Genomic DNA, 22,590 nt, shown 5'->3' on the forward strand with positions numbered 1-22,590 from the left:
CATATCGTCGGTTGAATGGCATTGTTTGTTGCCACATTGTGACAGATGCATGCAGAGAAAATATATAAACAAATCCGCTACCACGTAGGTCTTTTTGTTGTTACTTCCCAGTAGGCGGTCGCTGCTTGCAATATCAGTCCCGTCGACCTTGCGAACGAATGGCTTCTGAAAATATTCCCATCACTGTCTGAAAACAGAATTGTGCTCTGTTAGCAACAGGATGGCCCTGGCTTTACCGTGATGAAACATCATCCGGAGAAGAAAACAATGGGAGGCCACAGCCTTCCCAAAACGGCACAGAAATGTCCAGAGTTCGACGCCTTCGTACTACTACTTCTTTCTGGTCTTGCATACCATAGGCTGTTTGCATTTCTACAGCACATTGGAGGCAGAATTTTTGCAGAATCCCAGTGCTTATGGTCACCATTATCAACAGTAAATTCCCTATGAAGCTAGGCTTAGGTTTTGGCGCGTGTCTGAAATAGAAAACGTTTAGATGCTGTAATTCTGGCATTGGAAGTAAAGGTATTTGGCGCGCCATAATGCTGACAATGCACTTTCTTCACACCTTGGAACGGCTTGTGTATGTTTCACAACTCATTTTTCTGCCTTCTAAACGTGTAATACACAACTATTTAATGGCCCGAGAGTGGCCGGGAGACTTGTCCAACGCGCTATGATGTAAAATACGAAGTCATCGTTACATCGGCAGGGCCAGGGCTGGGAAAAGATACATTGAAATTGTACAACGATACCATGCAAGATACTCAGGCAAGAAGTATTTGAGATACAGATACAAGAAATACCGCGATAACTGTATCTGATACGATACTTGCCAATTGTATCTTAAGATGCTTCGATACATTCGCATATTTGTTATTATGCTTCCATGTGATGTATCAGCAAACGCCAATGGACCAAAATGTCTGCTTGAAGTTTATTAACTGTGATTTTGTTTCATTTGAATGAAATGTCTGTTAGTATTGTCCTTCTTGCTCAAAGTACATTAGTTCAATTATTAAACAACTTACCGGGGTTTGTTTAAGGTAGGTCACCACCTTCTAGATAAATATTTGCAGTTTTAGTCCAAAAGTTATAATTATGGTTTTGGGTTGTTGGGCTTAGGTAAATATAAACTTTAAAATGACGATATTGCCAAAAATGTAACAAATAAAATTTATAAAAATCAAAATTCGCCAAAATATACATGTTGCGCCAACAGTCATAACTAAATAACTGTCAGTGCTATTCGAACGTAACTTGGCAGATGCGTAGTGAGGGCAACATCCTGTGCATCTAGCCTCCACGATCACCATATCTCTAAGCTGAGGTGCGTTATCATAAAAATACTTAAAACGTTGATATTTGGCAGATTTGTTTTGCGCACAATTGTCTGTAGCACAAAAACTTACCGCTAGTTTTCAATCATTCTGCCTGAATGCACAGTCCTACTTATAAAGAAACAGCACTTAAAATTTCATGTGAAAATATTTATTAGAAAGAAAGTTATCACTGTTCGCGTAACTGTAGGATGTAAAAACTCGCGTTTTGAGAAAAAATGGCTTTAAACATTTGAACCGAATGTCCACGTAACAAGGAAACATTTCATATGCCTGAAATTCACCAAGCTCATAGCTTGGGGCATCCTTTGAAGTGGCACAATCTCCTTTTGAGCGCGCGGAAGCATGTATTTTTTTCTAGCTCGTTTTGCGTCTCCAGCTGACTCTCATCCACGTGCTCCACACTGGGTCCACGCTTGGTAAATTGATTACCTAACTTGCGTTGACGCTTCTTTTTTGTACTGTACTTCGCCATATTTCATGAAGTACTATAACATTCTCCTTGAAAAGCCAGAACTAAGTCTAAGAGCTAGAAACGGCATACAAACAAGTAGAGACTGCCGAGCGAAAACGTGCGCAACTTAAACAGAGTTCCGCATCCATGTAGTGGAAATTTTAAAGCAACGTGTTCCACAAGCTTTAGAACGTACTTGGACAACTTAGCATCACGTAATATATATACTAAAACACATTTATGACGAAATGGCAGGTGTTGTGGAACCGGAAACCTTCAGTTTCTGTTTCGGATGCGTCTAGGAGGGCTTGAAAAATGGTCATAACTTTCGAACGGCTCCAGATAACGGCATAATTATTTTTGCTAAATATCCGTGAATAGACAGGGAGCTTTAAATGATTAAATCCCAAAAAATCAATTTTTTTTCAAAAAATGCGTTTTTGAAGGTGGTGACCTCCTACCTTAAGCTGCTTAACAGGGCATATCTGCTAGTATGTAAAAAGTTTTGCCCTTGCTCAAAGTACATTAGTTCGACGCATGGTACATTAGAGACGCATGGTGTATACGTACTTGACATAAAACTGCAATGGTTGTTCATATTCTACGTATATCTGCTGATGTAAAGCGTTCGTTCCGACATAATAACGTGTAATTTTTGAAGTATTTTTCTTCGATGAAAGACCATGTGCAGCCAGGAAACGTCTCAGACGTATTCTATTGTCACGTGGTGTAGTGACAGTTAAGAAGGCGGCAGTCAAATTGTACAAACGAAACTCTTTACTGAGCTAACTTGTGGTAAGAAAACTAAGTGACTGAAAGTACAAGCAAAGCACGCTGCACGCTGATTGCGGCGATCACAGTCATCGGTCGTCGGTAATCTGATCATCGGCAGAACGCGTAGTGTGTCATACATCAGTGATCAAACCTTCCAGCTATCACTGGTGCTCGCGCTAGCTCCCGACTAAACTAGACTACCTGCGTCCTGCGCGTCATTTTAACTCAATGAAAAAATCGCGAAGCTTCCAAATCTTGCGGCGCGGCTTGCGCCGAGTGGTGCTAATAGTTTTTTGCAGGTCAAACCCAATCCCATCAAAATTAAGAAATAAGAGCGCGTGGTGGTATAGTTGCACAAAGCCTCACAGCACACCGCCGCTATTCGCGATATTCTCACTTACACCTCCGATTATCTGGACATTAGAAATAGTAAAAAATTCAGGGAAGCTTAAAAGAGGCAAAAAAATTATAAGTATTAGAGAAACGGGGTTTTGTATCAAACATTCACAGTGATTAAGTATAGGAACCTGATACAGGTGGGGCCCCTAATAGCTATGAAAATTAAGGATGAAGCATCGTCAACTTACCTGCTACGGTAAGACAACAGAAATTTCATTGCCTACGGAAAACTGCCTAAAAAGACTCGTTCGGACGCTCATGAGAAAAACGGAGCATGTGGTTAAATGTATCTCGAATTCCCCATCTAACATCTTTAAGATGGCTCCTAATAATTTCCATTATTATACTGCAAACTCAAGTTCACTATTTTATTAGGCGGTAAGCAGAATGATTGCTGCTGTATACTCAAGAGCCGCCTTGGTGGTCTAGTGGTTATGGTGCTCGACTGCTGACCCGAAGGTCGCAGGATCGAATCCTGGCCGCGGCGAGTGCATTTTCGATGGAGGCGAAAATGCTTCAGGCCGTGTACTTGGTTTAGCTGCACATTAAAGAACCTTAGGTGGTAGAAATTTCCGGAGCCCTCCACTACGGCGTCCCTCGTAATCATAACGTGGTTTTGGTACGTTAAACCTCAAATATTATAATTACTATGTACTCAAAGCACGTCCGCATAACCATATATTTGTTTTGCCAGAACAGTAAACTCAAGTGAAGTATAAATGTGTAAATAATAGCCGAAATTAAAGTAACAATAAAGCAGAGAGCTTATTTTGGCAGCATGTTACAAAAGAGATATTGCAGTGACGACACCAGAAAAAAAAAAAAACAATAAAATACCTAGGTAGTGTATGGAATTCAGAAGAATGACAGCTAAGAAAGCATTTGTGTTAAAAATCAAATTAAGATTTCAAGAACAATTTGAATTTGAAGATTGCAGGAAGAAAAATATACGAGTACACCAAGATATTTTTTGTGTAGACGCTAGTTCTATTAGATCGAGCACCGGTATCGTTGGAGCTATAGTTCTTAGAACCTCATTTGCATATAAGCCAATGCCATCGCATGTAAGGCAAGCTTACATCCCCGAAGTCCTTCAAATCCCTGGTGTGTGAAAGCCATGAGATGCAAAGCAACTCCGTTCTTGTTTGTTTCAGATTTCTTAACGAAGCACCTCGTAAGAGAATCTTGAATAACGACACGAAAACGGCGTAAGAATTTGCGTTATAGACATTGCACCCATTGGAGTACGCGGCGCAGGACCATGGCTAAGAGCATCTTTCATGAAAGTGACACAACTAAAACAAGAAAAGATATCGAGACAACCAAAGCTACGTAGGCTGGGGGTAGAGGTTCGCGCACTTGTTTGTGTCGAGACTGCGCGAGCGCTGCCACGTGACTCTGTTCCACCAATAGGGACCTGCAGATCTCATCACATGCCCTCACTTGAGGACTCTGGCGGAAAGATAAAATTATGTCGCTGCCCTTAGTTATATTCAGGTGGCTTAGTGGCGCCAGTACCGGCTTGACAAGCAGAATACAACCAGCGATAGTTATTTCGCATGGTGGTGTTGCGATAGCGGTATCTTGTTTTTTAAGATACACGATGCATTATTGAATGTATCGGAAATACAGATACTCGTTTTGCGAGACATCTCGCGACACATACGTATACTAGATACCCAATGAGTATCTAAGATAGTATCTAAGATACATGTATCTTCGATGCTGCCTAGCACTGGGCAGAGCATATGTCCTGAAATCCTGAGTGTCGAGAAATCGTGTTGCAATAAGCCGCAGGAGCCTGCCGTATGCGAAGCAGGCTGGTGACCCCGAGTGTTTGAGACTGTCTTTACTTAGTGTGCCATGATTTAACGCAAATCAAAGCGTACCCTGGGGCGAACACAAGAAGAGACCAAGTTAAGCGCTGAATTCAAGTATTTTTTCATCTTTTTAAAATCAATTAATAGTTCTCTATTTAGGTCTGATTAAGAGCTTGCAAAGGGGTGGAACGCTTATAAAATTAAAAGGAAGAGCTGAGGTCAAACGCGCACACAAGATTGTCGTTTGCTTTTTTAGCGCAAGGAGTAAGAGCTATCGCTCTAGAAAGTTCTCCATCCATATTTAGTTCAAGGTTACATAGATGATATTTTGTATATAGAAACATGTGATGGAAACAAGAAAACATGCATATGGAAACACGCTTTTAGTCCCGTTGTGGGCGACCTTCGAATGACAATGAGCCGAAAGCTATAGCTCTTTTTGGAGCCCTCAAACACAGATACTTTTATTGCATGCTAGTAACAACAGTTCAGGTGAGTGCAACTGCACCGGGCAGCCAAAAACACTTTAACGACACGTAGAAACAGAAGACACAGGTACTGTCAAACTTATGGCACTGAGACACTATTACAGGTGACCGCACTGACAAAAAACAAAACAAAAAAAAAGACAGACCGAGTTTGCACAGATACACAATTATCAGTTGGGTAAATTTTCTACATTTGTACTGAAATGCAGTGAACACGAAACGAGATCCTTCACGCAACCAGTAAAATGTTAAGAAAATTCCGTATCTGGCCTCCAGCCATTTGTACAGGACCCCATTACATACGGTAGTTACTGCCCAAACAAGTTACATAAAATACCTGTTCCAATCTCTGTTCACAGTATCACTCAAGCTGTAACTTCTCGTACGCTGAGGGTCTATTTGTCATTGCAAACAGCGACTTTCAGAGGTAAGGCAGGCGTTTGGATTTGGTCTGGTGATGCAGGTTGCGCCATGGTGAACATGTACTGTACCCAGTTTATGATTGTGGCTAGTATCACCTCCAACCAACCTGCGTTGCCGGTCGCCATTTCATGCTCACATCTAGTCGATTACGGCAAAGCCACTTTCGTTTTTGCACACACACACACACACACACACACACACACACACACACACACACACACACACACACACACACACACACACACACACACACACACACACACACACACACACACACACACACACACACACACGTGAGTGTAATGGGAGTGCGTGTCACTCTGAAAATTAGAGAAAAGCGGGAAGTCGAACTTGTCTTTGCCCTGGTCTGGTGCATTGAATAAATGGTTACCACCGATTCCATGAACATAACTTTGTGGTAAAAATCGCGTGATTTCTGAAAATCACAATAACCCCACAGCGGCGACATGGATAACTTGGACGGATGCCGTCCAATCAAATTTTCTTGCTAGTACTCGCTTATTCAAACGGCCTTGTTGTATATACTCCAGAAAACGGTGGTTCTTGCAACAGTGCTTGAATGTACCTGATGGTGCTTGATGTACCTGATAAAAATCGGACAGATGCAATGGTTGCAATCTCAGTGGCGCAATAGAACTATGAAACATGTGCAACATCGGAAGGGCGCGTGAGAGTCATGAACCTGGGGGCGTACAGAAAACCGCGGAAGGCAAAAGATATTAGAGCAGATTAGCGACTGCAATTTTCTTCCTCAATGCTTACATAAGAAATATCTTGCTTAGAAACACCGTCATATGCCGGAATTTACTATGAAAATTTGTAAATATTCATGCTAAGTTTATCTGCATTGAGGAAACGGGGCGTGGATTGAGCCACATGATATTATAACTCATCCAGTAGTATTTGCTACTCTTTAGACGTGCTCGAATATGCGCGATTGGAGTGCTTCGAAAGGAAAAGAGGTCGCGGCTCTAAAAATATATTGCATTTTACTTCGCGGTTCATTAAGTATTACTTATGCCAAAATTTCACGCAGCATTCTCGCTTTGACATGAAGAGTAATATCTCGATTCCGAAAGCGGAAGATTGGGGAACATAGACAAGAAGCGACATTTTTTCTTCGCATTAATATAAAAAAGTTTCCTAAATGTGTTGGCTTATATTACCATCAAGTTCGTCACAAATATAACGCCTGTGGTTTGTTTCAATGAAAGCCGGTGTGCATAAACTTGTCTAAAGCGTATTCTAGTCAATGAGTCGGAGGAAGCCTTGTTGAACAGAATTCGAGCTAGCTTGGTTTGAGTTAGCCATGCTGACGAAATTTTCGGGAGTTTTAGGCGAAATGGCTCAAAGCTGCGGCAAGCGAAATTCTGATTTGCGATTGAATATGAGTAATGTACATTTATACGCTGACCTGTGACCAAGAACACTCCTGAAGAGACTGTGCACAAAAAATGCAAGATTATTTTTGTTACCGTCCGTTCGTTCCACTGCTTTTTAAAGCCTCTCGTCTTAGAAAACAAAATCCTATTAAGTTACTACTGTTAAAAACAGCGCGTCCTGAGACGACCTCCCATTTTGCCAACTTTTCTGAGGAGTAATGCTTCAAAATGATAACGCTTAATGCAACATTAAGGAACGACCGACACAAAGACGCGTTTAAGCAACATTGCGTTAATGTAGACCTACACGTGACAGGGAAAAAGTGTTCACAGAAGGAGTAAAAATGAAATAAGCTAAATGGACACATTGCAGGCTTTCGAGGTTAGCAGCGTGACATTGCTGCGCTCTAGATAAGAAAAACAAACCAAAGCGAACTTCTAAATTGCACCATGAAATCTGTAAAATCCTACTGGAATGGGACGGCAGATAGTGTGGTCGTCAAGCTGAAAACCATTGTCATGGACTAGCCTTTCTTAACCTGTAGACTGCATACAGTGCTCCACAATGTGGGAATTTTGCCTACATAACGTATATGCATGATGCATAGCTTGTATCTGTTTTTACTGTTTCATTTCAACCACAAAGCTCATATTTCGAGACATACACGACACGCTAAATTACACAGGTAACTGAGCACAAAGTCAACATTTGTGCACTGCCATCAAATAAAGCTTTTTATACAAATGTGCACAAAAGAAGTAGAAATACGCGCAGATGGGAAGCTGCTTGTTAAGTATAAGTGGACACCGGCAAGGCCAAGTCGCTGATCTCCTTGAGCTACAAAATTGCACTGCAACAATCTTGAGCAGTCCTTAGTGTATCCAATGCAGGTAGAGCTGCCAGATTTGATCCTCATTAATACCGTGTCCTTAGTCGAATGTATCAAAGAATTGTCGAGTCCTATCTCGGTGCTCTACAGGAATATGCGAGCATGTTGGGAAAGCGTGATCCTTTTGACGCTGTTATCTATTTCTGTGAAGCCGACGTGATTGCTGTAACCGAGGCTTAGTTGAATGCTCATGTTTGCGATAACGAAATTTTTACTATTTCGAAGTCGTTGAACATTTATCGCCGCGATAGGGACTGAAGACAAGGTCGCGGCACGTTGCTTGCGATTTGAAAGCGTTTTCAGCCTTTTCTTATAAACGCGACGTATACATTGCAAGCGATATGGTGCGGGGTGGTTGTACATAACAAGCGTGCGTTAACAAGACGCTTGTCCTTGGTGTTTGTTATCATCTTCCAGATAAGGAGATTAGCTTTGTTGAGGAGGTTCGCGATAACATCAGAGCAATTATAATGCGGTACCCATTAGCCTCAATAACTATTCTAGGCGACTTCATCTATCCTACGATAATGTGGACGTCATCGTTACCACAAGTCGTACCATTTCCTTCGAAAGGCCAATGATTTCTCAATACTTGCAACCTCTTGAATTTTAAGCAGATGGTTAATAACCTAACTCGCGTTACCAGTTCTTCATCGCACGTTCTTGACTTGATTCTTACGACAATTCCCGAGAGTATTCATTCTTTAAATACACTTCGTGGTCTCATCGATCACTGTTTGCTTCATTTTGACATACATAATAACATCGCAAGTGCTACTAAGAAACGCAAGGTGATCTACAACTACAATGCCGCACACGTTAGGGCAATCAACCGCGAGCTCTCTCTCTTTTATGGCGGTTGCCTGCATGCCTGTGATAACAGAACTGTGCAGGAAAACTGGGATCTGTTTGTTAACAAAATCTACGAACTTACTCGAACCTTTGTTCCTCAAACGTTCACACCTGTAAGCTCTTGCTCAGGCTGGTAAAATACATACTTAAAGCGACTTTCTAACAAAAAGAAACGGTTGTTTCGTGCTGCGAGACTCCAAGGTACGGAGGAACGCTGTCGTAGCTACGAAAGTGCTGCGCAAGCTTATTCATCAGCAGTTTCAGATGCTAAAACTAACTTTCTTTCTAATGCTCGGCTATCAATGCTTGTAAATAATCTGAGAAAGTTATGGAAAACGGTAACAGATACAAAGGACAGTGAAATTGTACTTGTTGACTCAGACGGTCTTCCCGTGTCTTCCGGAAAGTGTGCAACACATTTGAACGAAAATTTTGTCCGCAACTTTTCTGCATCGTCCACTTTTATTACGGTCTCCTTGTCAATGCAGAGTTATCCATCAATATATACTATTTTTTACTGAACCTCATGGCATTGTAAAGTTAATTGAATCACTCCGAGTGTCCTCTGCTTCTGGTGTTGACAATATAGACCCAATATTTCCTAAAGAAACTAAACATACCTCGTCTCTTTTCTTGTGCAAAATAGTTCAACAGTCTTTGGATGAAGGTTTTGTGCCACGTGCATGGAAGGAGGCGAAGGTGGTTCCACTACATAAGTCAGGAAACAAGTATTCTGTCACGAATTACCGACCTATTTCACACACTTGTATGTCATGTAAACTTTTGGAGCAGATCGTCCTCTCTAACATGGTCACTTTTCTCGAATCAAACTTGTTCTTTAACACGCCGCAGCATGGCTTTAGAAAATTAGTCTCATGCGAAACTCAGTTGCTCTGTTTAGCCATTCCTTACTTGCCATTCTAGATCGGGGCTCATGGGCCGATTGTATTTTTTTAGATTTTCGAAGGCTTTTGACAAGATAAATCATCGCCTACTACTCAACAAGCTTAGGACCCTCCATATAGATGGCGACACTGAATGAGTTTTTCCTAACTAATCGCCGACAATACGTTATTGCCAATAACTACAGCTCACCCTCTTTTCCTGTTACTTCTGTTGTGCCCCAGGGCTCTGTGTTGGGCCCTTTACTTTTCCTTAGTTATATTACTGATTTAACCGATATCGTAACCTCTTCGTATCACCTTTTCGCAGACGACTGCGTTGTTTGCCGTGAAATTTCAGGTAACTTCGACACTAGTTCTTTGCAAACTGACATTACTAATATTACTAGATGGTGCACAACTTTGCACATGGACCTCAACACTAACAAATGTAAAGTTTTACGCATTTCACGTACTACCGGACCTCCTGCACCTTAAACTACACAATAAATAAGGCTACTCTAGATTCTGCTAATTCGTATTAATACTGGGGGATTCACATATCATCTGACTTGAGCTGGAAACATCACATTAACTACGTTATTAACAATAGCAACGGTACGCTAGGATACTTACGACGCCACTTTAGTCGCGCCCCTGAAGCCGTGAAGCCAACAAGCTATAAAACATTATACCGTCCAAAACTCGAGTATGCATGCTTCATTTGAGACCCTTTCCATCTAAATTTAACTCACTCGCTGGAAATGGTACAGAATAACGCAGCACGCTTCATATTACCTAACTACTATCGCACTAGCAGTGTCACGTCAATGAAACGCACCCTTTCCTTGCAGTCACTTAAATCACGTCGCAAACCACCTCGTCTCATAATTTTTCATAAAATGTTCAATCATCCAGTTTTTAAAGCTCAGTTCGTTATGACCCCATCTTATCGCTCAGCTCGTTTAGATGAACACCATAAGGTACACGTCATTAGCTGCCGCACTAACACTTTCTATCATTCCTTTGTCGCACGCACTTCCAACGACTGGAACCACGTACCCTCCAACATTGTTTAACTCACGTGCAGTCACACATTTACTTACTCACTCACGCTCACACTCAACTGTAGTCAACCCTTAAGCACTCATTCACGTTCGTGCTCATATAGACTCACACTGCAAGCTACTTACATTCACATGTGTACCCCATGCGTACTCATGCGTAACTCGTGCGTACTCAAACCCATACGTACTCAATCACATTGATGCTCACGCGTACTCAAACCCTCGTGCACTCACATATATTTACATCATAGCGTTAAAAAGCTCGTTTCGCAGAAATTTCGGCGTCGGTGTCGTTGGTTGCGAGCGAAAAATCAGCGTTGTCTGTGAGCGAAAATTTGAGATAGATTCAAATAAATAAATAATAATAATCTTTGGTTAAAGTGGGAATCGAACTCAAAACTTCTCCGTGACTAGCAGAACCACGCCAGGGCTCGAAATTGCTTCAGTAAAAACACTATGTGTTTGTTATGCAGTGAGAAAAGTGCAATTAACACATGTAATATTGCGTGGCAAAAGCGTAGAATCATACCATTCGCCAAAACATGTGAATTTTGCGACGAGTGGTGAGTTTAAAGCCACATCAATTAAAATGCACACATTGCATTATCAATTATCACTATCAACAACAGTATCAAGAACGTGTGCAGCTGCGCAGGTGCGTCCGTTGTCTCACAGACCCATGTTGGTACATCGCCAACTTGCAAGTGTACTTGCAGTAGGCATTGTAGGGTAGTTTGAAAGAGCCAATTTGCATGTGTATAGCCATTACTTTCCTTGTGGCAAGGATTAGGTGTCCACCGAGAAGTGAAGCTAGGCTGGTGATTGAGAAGGCGATGCGAGCAGGGTCCGATTGCGCTATCGCATTCTACTCTTGAAAGCGAAGCTCAAGCGTCCGCTATGTTTTCACACTCCAAGCTATACACTGACGTTTCTACTAACGGGTACTCACACCCTTGCGTACTCACTCACATTCATACCCACGCCTACTCACACTCTTATGTACTCACATATATTCACACTCCATGCCATTCACTCACATGGATGCTGAGGTATACTCACACCCATACGTACTCACTGACGTCCATACTCATATATGGTCCCACTCCAAGCAACTCGCTCGCGTTCGTATTCACGTGTACTCAAGCCCATACGTGCTAACTGATATATACTCACTCTCATAGGTGTTCAGTCACGTTCACTCACACTTACACACAATCACCCACTTTCAGTCTCACGTCTACTTACGCTCACTGTCACTCACTGGCCTTCATACTCACGTGTACTCACACTCATTCGTGCTCACTCACGTTCATAGATAAACTCACACGCACAGGTGCATACTCATTTCATCCTCACGTCTACTCACATACTTCGTTCTCACTCACGTTCACTCACTTACACCTACTCACTCACTTTCAATCTCCCGTCTATTCACACTCACTGGAACTGACTCCCCTTCACACTCAAGCACTTTACTTAAGTTCATTCTCGAATCTACTCATGCTCATGGCAATCACTCAAGTTCAGCACATGTTTTCCAGCGCTTGTTTCTCGCGTTCACTTGCGTAACCCGCGCTGACCATCGGGTGGAACACATTCATGCTCATCCTGACTTCTATTCAAACTCATGGGCACTCATATTCATGCTCAGCTTTCACTCATAGGCACCCACTGTCATGCTCACGCTGACTCAGCTCATTCACGTTAACACTCACGTGTAATCAAACTCATGGGCACTCACTCACATTCAGACTCAATTTCTACTCATAGCCGCCCACGGTTATACTCACGCGGACTCACGTCATTCACGTTCATACTGACGTCCACTCTCACTCGCAGGTATTCATTCACGTGCGCAATCGATTCTCACATACATAGGCACTCATGCTCCCTCTACCAACACTCGTGGCTACGCTAAGATTCATGTTCATTGACAGTTATCGGTACCACTCATCGGTAGGCACGTTCATACTTACGCCCGCTCACATTCATGAGTGCTCACTTCCGTTCATACTCACGCTTACACCCACCAGTACTGTGGGCTGCGCCCACAGTAGCCAGGGAGCCGTATTTCAGAGCACAGCTCTTAGGCGCCCGTTCCGTCGTTGAGTGTCGTCGTCGTCGTTGTCTGGCGTCGGCGTGACAGAAGGACGAACGAAGACGAAAGAGAGCGAACGCGGAGTCTGTCGATATCACGAGCCACGGGCCTCTAACTACAGTGTACCAGAATAACTTATTTTAGTACAATATACCTCTAACCTCGATGTCTTCCTCCGTCAGGCGTTCTGGCCCCTCGGTTGGAGCCAAGGAGGATTGGGTGGAGCTCGTGCGCATGCAAGGCGGGCACGTGCACTGCGCCTGATTTCGCTTGTCGTAACGGAGCTGTCGGCGTTTCGCTTGGTTCAGGACGCCTATAATGCACAGAATGGTGTGCGTAGCACTTGAGCTCTGGTATTTTCTGTGGCAATGTGTAACGAATGTTACATTACTACAACTGCTTATAGCCAAAATTTCAAACACACTTGGTGTTGCCCCAACACGAAGCTGCGCTCAGATTCGCGTTAGGCGTTATCGTAATCGTCGGTGAATATTTTTATTAATGTTGTTTCTCTCTCTCACATCTACTTGCGCTCATCGATGCTCATTCACATTTATACTTACGGTTGCTTAAACTCATGGGTGCTCACGTTCATAATGACGTCTGCTCATACTCATTAGAACTAAATCGAGTTCATACTCACGTCTACGCCAACTCATCGGTGCTTACTCACGTTCATACACTCGGCTACTCAAACTCATCAGTGCTAACTCACGTTCATTCTCAAACCAACTCACACTCATTGATACTAACTCACGTTCATAATAACGTCTACTCACACTCATCGCTACTAATTCACGTTCATACTCACGCCTACTCACACTCATTGATACTCCCTCACGTTCATAATGAGGTCTACTCACAACCATCACTACTCATTCACGTTCATATTCACGTCTACTCAAACTCATCTGTGCTCACTCACGTTGTGCTACTCACACTCGTGAGTATTCGTTCACGGACATATACACGCCTGATCCCACTCATGAGTACTCACCGACGTTCACACTCACGTCTACTCACACTAACTAGTACTCAATCGTACTTACGCTCCCGCCTTTCAAATTAGTGTGGGTGAGTATGCACATCAGGGATTATGCCGAGCTATGACTAGGCACTCAAGTTAAAGCAGAGACGTCAAGATATCGCCACGAAGCGCGCGCTACGATGTGATAACGTGCATATCTTAAATAGCGGTCGTAGACGTATTCGCGGAACGTGGGCTATAGCCTGAGGAGTCACAGACATGTAATATTTGTTACATTGGTATGAAAGCAGATAGCCAACACAGTCACCATAATTGGCGTTGTCCTGACATGGCGCTTTTATAGGGTCTGTTTCCAAAGCAGTTTGAAGCAATGACATGGCTCTGTGGTAGCATACTTGACTGCCATGCCGAGTGCCTTGGCTCGAATCCGGCTCGAGCCGGGATTTTTATTCTTTACTTCCATCGAGAAATAGCACCTATCCACAGCGCTACCCACTCTGGGGTCGTATTTTCTGTGATTCAGGCACCTTAACATTGTCTCATAAAGATTTCCACTGTCTGGGTTGATACAGACGGTGACTCACCTGTGGTGCATACCCACACACTATGGGCCGGAGTATTAAGTACCAAACATTTCTCAGCGAACCTTTGGCACTTCGAGCGTTTCTATCTATCTATCTATCTATCTATCTATCTATCTATCTATCTATCTATCTATCTATCTATCTATCTATCTATCTATCTATCTATCTATCTATCTATCTATCTATCTATCTATCTATCTATCTATCTATCTATCTATCTATCTATCTATCTATCTATCTATCTATCTATCTATCTAGCTGCTTACGTCTGTGTGCTCTCATCGCCTCCTTTACTTGGTGTAGAGCAAAATTGGCATGGGAGGGTAAGAGGATTTGACTAATATGTCTCTCGGGGCATGACATGAATAACATCAAAATCGTGTAGCGTAGGTCGTCAAACCCTTTCCTCCAGACACGTGTGGCACATACCCGTTTACCACGGGCCGCGGTGTTGGGGTATGCACCACAGGTGATTGAGAGTTTATATCTACCCAGGAACGGCGAGAAGAGACATTGGTAATTTAAATGCAAGAGCGTTAAGAAAAACCGAAATCGGCAGCGTTGACCCGACGAATGAGAAGAATAAGAATTAAAATCCCAGCAGGAACCGAACCCAAGCATTCCGCGTGGCAATCAGGTATTCTACCAGAGAGCCACGCGAGGTCTATAAACTGGTTTGGAAAAACAGCCTATATAGGCGTAATGTCGGTGCAACGTCAATTGTGTTTGTGGTGCTTGCTATCTAATTTTACAAGAAAGCAATAGACACTACATGTGTACTATACAGGAACAGTTATTTGTACCGCATTGGGCGCACCACTAGTCCCTGCTGTGATAACTGTGGCAGCGTAGAGACAGTGAAGCACATATTACTGGAATGTTCCGCGTACCGCGATGAGAGAGAATCGTTTGAGCGACAAATGGACATGACCTGTCACGATCAGTTAACAATACACAACATATTAGGCCCATTGCCCGGCCCTTCAAAGCAGCGAAGGGTTTTACAGTCACTGTTTAATTACCTGTCAAAAATTGGCCTAGTCGGAAAGCTTTAATGGTTGTATATTTCGCGTAGCAAAGTCTTAACTTACCTGACACCGTCGTCGTAAATATTTCTATCAGGTTCACTTGCACATTTCATTTTTTATATACTTTCTTTTTATAATTATTTCCTTCCCTCTCTTTTTAGCTTGTCAACCCCATTCCCCATCCCTACACAGAATAGCATGCCTGCGGTATACAGACGCCGGCAAAAATCTCTGTTTTTTCTAATAAAGAGTCTCTCACTCTCTCTCTCTCCTACGATACATGCTTCAAATCAGATTAGAGTCTGTGGTTCCAGTGTTGGCTCCGCTTTTATAGCCGTCTAATAAACATTGCATTGGTATTCCTATGATTCAGCAAGCTATATTGAAACATTGCTTGACCCCGGTGGAATATATTAACGAAAGTTACGTGTGATATTCACATGATTGCACCGTAAAGTGCACTAAGTTTCGATAATACTGGCGTATGTACTGTAACGTGAGGGCTGACGTTACGTCGCATCATAGGTTCTCTTTAAACGCCAGTGTTGTCGACGTGCCTGGTAAGCCCACAATGCGCACCTAGCTACTACACTTACAAAAACACGTCGATCCACGTCGCAACGCTTGGCTCAAAGCCATAAAGTACAGCACGAAACCGATTTCCACAACTCGTGGGATCTGCCGAATTTTTGAGCAAAACATTTCGTCACGTATGCGACAAAGAATTCAAGGTATTGATGTCGTGATCTGCGATTCGTGTTAGTCATACATTTCCGTCCTCCTGTGCTGATATTGGTATATACCAAGCTAAGGATACAACCACAAGAGCTCCACAACGTAGTCAGATATAGATAGATAGATAGATAGATAGATAGATAGATAGATAGATAGATAGATAGATAGATAGATAGATAGATAGATAGATAGATAGATAGATAGATAGATAGATAGATAGATAGACAAAAATGCCTTTGCTTCGTTAAAGAAATGCTTCGCATTTAGAAAACTATGCGCAGGGTGAGGTTGCCAGGTGAGTTCTGCGTATTTCTGTTTCCGCGTGTATAGCTCTACCGTGGTTCCCGTTTTCGCTTACCAGGTGTTAACTCGCGAGGAACATATCATTTTCCCCCTCATGTTTATTGACTATCATTCTGAGAGACAGCCAATAAATAAATATGAACGTTTCCCCATTGTCATCATGATAGCTTAATATCGTGCTAATTCAGTTAAGTAGAGAAGTCCAAACACGCCAGCAGGCATGCACGAAGAATTTCCAGAGATGACCGTAAGACGCATATGCAATCCATGAGGATCTGGCATGGCCATAAAATCTTGCTCCTGCTGTTTCTGGAGTACCAAGAACCTTGAAAACAATAATCGTCTGAGAAAATATTTTATGGCATGCTGCTATATGTGTCAACCACTGTATATGAGAAATAAAGCATAAAAATGCTTCAAGTCACAGATATGGAGACGTTTTGATGCAAGCAACTGGAAAATATACATTGCAAGAGAGGCAACCTTGCAGGGTATATTCACTGACGCACTTAGAGTACAGGACGGCAGCGTAGTCATTTAAGCTTCAGTGTCTAAATTATGAACTCTACAAACCGCGAATTCAAAGAAAACGCGGTGAGCAAAACTTCTGTTTAGAAAAAATAAAGACAAAGTAACAGTCCTTCCGCTGAAATATCAGAACGAATAAGCAAGCTGTCATTAAAAAAACAACCTGCTTATGCAATTCTTGGCGAATGCTCAGTGGAAGCTCGCCAACTGAAAGCGACCCGCCTGTGCCCAATGTCCTGTAATTGCGTCAAGACCAAAATGCAGACGAAGTGATGGCGAAATATCTGTGTCGATATCTATGCGAGATTTCCATGTCGCTATACGTATGTCTAGAAGTATCCAGCGAAGAAACAAGCACGAGTGACAGAATTTCTTGCAACATGGGTTTAAAGAACAATTCTTTTCCTGAGAATGTAGCGTTGTCGATTTTGCCATGTGGAAACAAACTGCGCAATGATCGGCTAGAAACGTTTATCGCAAAAGCTTTATTAGAACAGTGCCCCTCACAACTTTAACGCGCGTGTGTAGCAGTGGCTTCGGTTCGCATTTTATTCTGAACACAAAGCGTGTGATGAAAAGTAAATTCTTAGCCTCGCTTTACTTAAGCTGTAACTAACAAGTTATTCTTTTTGATAATTTCATCAGCGCCAACTGTTACAATTACAATCGTAAAATAGTTCAAATGCTGTTTCAAATTGATGATGTCAGTATTTTTCTAGATGTGCAAACTGCTTCACAGGTGACATTACTGCACAGAAATATTCGTCGTTGCGCAGAACAGAGAACCTGTTCGCACAAAATGAAGGCACCTTCCACGTACATGCTGAGACCATAGACATGGTCCGAGAGAGCTGGTTGGTGAAATATCAGAACTAAAGACGCTACTTGGTAGCCTAAGAAAATAATACAGGTAATGCAAGTTAGCGATAGTTAGAGATAGTCAGGAAAGGTTCGCAACACACATTCAGTTTGGAGATTAAGAAATAAGGATAGGTTAAGTAATATTGTAAATAAATAATGTTCTCCTTGCGGTAGCAATGTTTCAATAACGAATTTGATTTTATCGACATTTGAAGGACATATGGTAGGGTAAACGGCTTGTCCTGGTTTCATTTTTATATCTCAAGAACTACTTCATATTTCGTTGTGAAATTTTGCATGCGGAATAAGAAGGCTAGTGGTCTTGCCTGTGTGCAATTTCGACCCTGCAGCTTTTCTTAAATTCTTCGGGTTGCGTAACAAATTTTTGTGCGGTGTACAAAAGTAAATGTAACTTTTCTCAAAAACGAAAAACAGTATGACCGTCAAATTTGACACGGTAATTCCACACAATATTGGTAATGATCTCTAGTTTTCAGAATTGGTTCCTACATTTATCTCACAAGAAAAAAATACTGAACTCACTGGTCACATGCCATGAGAGAGACTTTCCAGTTAGCCTTTTTTGTTAATTATAACTCAAACAGTTTTTCAAAGTTTTGAATTAAGACTATTTAAAAGGAATTTAGGTATAATATGAGAGGCTTTCAGCGTGATCGGTCGGATAGTTTTCGAGAAAAGGTGCATCAAGTTCGGGAAAGTTTCAAAACAATCACTCCCGCCATAGGTATTTTCCTGGCAATGAACTTTATTTAAGCGAAGCTTGTATTGACTGACCTATGCACCTGATGATGGTATTCCGAAAAACCATCCTAACCCACAACTGGCGCGCACCAAAGAAAAATTGGGGAGGGGCGAAGCATGTAGGGAAGGTTGTTTCAGCTCCACTAACGCGAAACCTGTTGAGGGGCGAAGCATGCCATCTGCACCGGTTTTTCCCACAGCAAAATCACTGCTGATGGGCGATGAAAGATTAGACACAGATACCCGCAGTCCACTTTTGGCTAACGTGCACGCTGCGAGTCTTTATTGTTCAACTACGCACAAGAGAAATCTCCCACCTGCATTACATTGCAGGTCAACATGCAGTGCCTATATATAAGGGTTGGCCGGAGAACGGTGGTTCAGCGGGAGCAGTCGGTTTTTTCAGTCAAGAAACTCACTAGCAGACGCTTCCTGCGACGGCGTTGCCTCTCGCGGGTGAGGGCGCGTTCTCGTTCCTTGCGGGCTGGTAGTTAAGCGTTCATCGCAGAAAGAGCGTTTCCATAATCAACGTGTGCTGTTCGCTCTCTCTCGCTGAGGTGGTGGTGCCCTCTCTTGCGTTGAAGCAAATGGACAGGACATGACGATGCACGCGGCGACAGCAGGCGATGATGCCCACCGACACGCCGAGACGCTAAGGTGCTTCGCCCTAAAAAAACCGATCGTAAGAAAAACACGCTTTTATGTTTAAGAACACGCCCAGAACGTGCTCAAAAGCATTTTGGCGGAAAAATTTGCAATTGCGGCACATGCTTTGGGAATGTGCCAGGAGAGTTACTGTCGCTGCCACCGCTCACTTCGCGACGCATGTTAGGCAGGGTCGAACTCCGGGAGCAATTGTTGCTGCTACCGCCGCGCTAGGGCAGGGGCTGGCGACCGCTGCAGTTGTGGTCACTGCTGCGGATCGGCTGCGTTGGCGTCGCTGCCGCTGGGAGGCGGTACTCACCAGCGAAAAGCTGAGCGACCAACTTTGGGCCGTCCCGCAAGCCGAAGATGCCGCCTGGGTCTAAGGACTTTGAGCCGTCACCTGACGCCATCATCATCGACGGAGGTTGGGACGGAACGGGGGTTAATCCCCACTTCCCCCCGCCTCACCCGGAGGAAACTGCCGGACTTTAAATAGAGTTAATAAAATTTAGCCGATTTAGCCTTATTTATCGTAAATAAATGCAGAGACTTGGAAACAATGATGGAAAGGAGCCCGCACATCCGTCAGGAGGCACGGTCCTTGGCGCGATTTTTAAATGGCTTGTAGCGCTTCTACGCGCTTGCCAATATACGCTTTTGCTCCTAAAAGTGTGCACTATTTTTAGTAATGAAATCAAAAAAGCAGTTTTTTGGTCGATCTACGCAACCGTACCCCTTCAATCAGCTATGTCTATTGCAACGACGCCAAAGTATTCGGCTGAGTTAAGTGGCAGTCGAGGCTGTGCCTTGATGAAGTGCTCCATCCTAAGTAAGTTGTTTCACGTAACAGAAAAAGAGATAATGTCAGACACTTTTCGAACCTTTATGGAAGCACTAATCTGCATTACTTTGCCATTATGCAACTCTCTCCAACAAAGAAACTAAGGGGTCTTCCTTGGCTTCTTTGGTTCATTTTACATGCTATGTAATTGCAGAAGAGCAATCGATACTAGAGACATAGATCTTAGAACATAGAACAGCACGTATTATGGCCTGAAAATGAGGTTCGACATGTGAGAGAGTTTAACAAAATGTCGTCATAATTGCGCTTTATGACCATGCAACATTGTGGATTAACTTGTACTGATAGAAAAGCTAAGAGCATAACACATTGTGTGTTTTTGTGACAGGAATTCAAATAACCTGCAATGTCCCCCAGGGCCAGATCATATGTGCAAATCGCCATTGGTAACTGTAAATTAGGGACACATGCATTCCTTAGAAAGGGTACAAAGCTCTTGCAGTAAATCGTCGATTGCGTGATAGCTTAAACTGCGCATTACATAAGAAAAATCTCTGCAGGAAGAAACGCGTAGTTCAAAAATAAGAACAGGAAATTTTGATGTAAACACGGAGAATGCATGACGAACAGCAATGCTTTGTTTTGCCTGCCTTAGCCAACAAGGACGTATATTTTTAAAATTGTGCTGTGACTCATACAAAACAGGCTTGACGCAGAAAAGTGCGCACTAAACCACACTCCTCTTCACAATGACCCTCTCTTTTATATATTTATGATACACGCCTCCCGCTACAACTCCTGGTGCTCATCAAATTCCAAATATTGCGCTTTGCTTACAAGGGAATAGAAACGCTGAGAACGGAAAATTTTAAAGCAAGGCTTTCTGGTGACCGGGAAGTGAGACTATACGTAATCAAACGCTCTATTTGGTTTTCAGAAAATGTTGCGCAGTCCTGCCAGACCTGGACAAGTCTAATGCGCTGCAACCATAGCACAGTGGTGCCAGGTCCATCCTCTTGTCAATTTAAACATGAATTTAAGGCTTTATGCTTAAGAACACGACAAAAAAAGCTGTAGTATAGTGTTTCCTATGCGGAAGACATTGTATGTACAAAATTTTGCACACTTGTACAGAAGGTACGGTCCGTACAAAGATGATTAGATGACAATGATGATGATGAGGAGGAGGAGTATGTTGTAGGTTGCCGGTGGATTTAGCCTTGCGACATTTGCAGGAAATTGCCCCGCCCGGTTTCCTAGTTTCAGATTATGGTGAAATAATGTCCATTTTTTAAAGTGAAGCGGGGGCGGGCTAGCAAGAAGGCGCGCGCAGCGGCGCAACAATGCACATGCCGGTGGCCTATGAGCTATCTAGCATACAGTGTTGTGCCGGGCTGCGATATCACCACACGGCACGCCAACATAAGTGTCACTCTTCACCAGTCACATGCGAGGTACGTAGAGTTTAAAAACTTTGAAAGGAGCCATGACACCTCCTCCCTGAATGTCCAGTGACCACGCGAAAACACGATATCATTCACACTGTCATGTGAGAGCCTAAACATTGGAGTGCTTATAAGAAACATTGCCAGTATTTACCAAGTTCACTCCACTTAAGCAAATAATGTTCAATATCACCACAGGTCTTGGAAGCCGAGCACAATGGTGACGCAGAAAGTCTGTTCACGTGGAGAAATGCTGGTGTACGCGCTGGCCCCGGGCGGATGAGATATAGCGGAGAGGCTTCAGCCTTGGTTAGCCCTATTGTCAAACGTGGCTGGTGAGGTGCCAACCATGAAAAAATAAAATACCTGGTGACGTAGACGTTCTCTCGCAACCTTCTTCGTCGGTCTACGTTCCAATGCATTCCGAGTAAATCTGTCAGCCTCCTGATTACCCGCTATACCCACATGCGATGGAATCCATTCAAACTTTATATTATAAAATCCAACGCTGTGCACATCTTTAAGATTGTGCAGCGATATTTGAGCTAACTTCTCGAAAATCAACCTATGCTGTAACAGTTGCAGAGCGGGCTTACTGTCTGCAAGCAACACGACGTCTTGCTCCCAAGAAGACTTTGGTTTCTGCAGGGCTGCCTGCATTGCCACCCTTTCACATGCTGTCGACGAAACTGCGCAGTCGAGTCGTCAAGCCCAGGACACCTTAAAAACGGCATCACGAACGCTTCAGCGCTCGCTCCAAGCTAGATGTCAACCGACCCGTCTGTGAAAACTTTCAGTTGGTCGGCCTACTTTTCTTCATTGTATTCAAGCGCCACAAAACCTGCTTCTGCTATGGGTGTCACAATGAGTACACGTACATGCACGAAATGCTTTGGGACGTGAGAGCGCAAAAATAATTTATTTCTAGTAAACGTGTCTGTTCTGACAAATAATGCAACACAACATAGGACGACCAAACAACGAATTCCCACGTATGCATTGCTGACCATCGTCACGGCA

Source organism: Rhipicephalus sanguineus, chromosome 4, assembly GCF_013339695.2.
Source record: "Rhipicephalus sanguineus isolate Rsan-2018 chromosome 4, BIME_Rsan_1.4, whole genome shotgun sequence".
Lineage (NCBI taxonomy): Eukaryota > Metazoa > Arthropoda > Arachnida > Ixodida > Ixodidae > Rhipicephalus > Rhipicephalus sanguineus.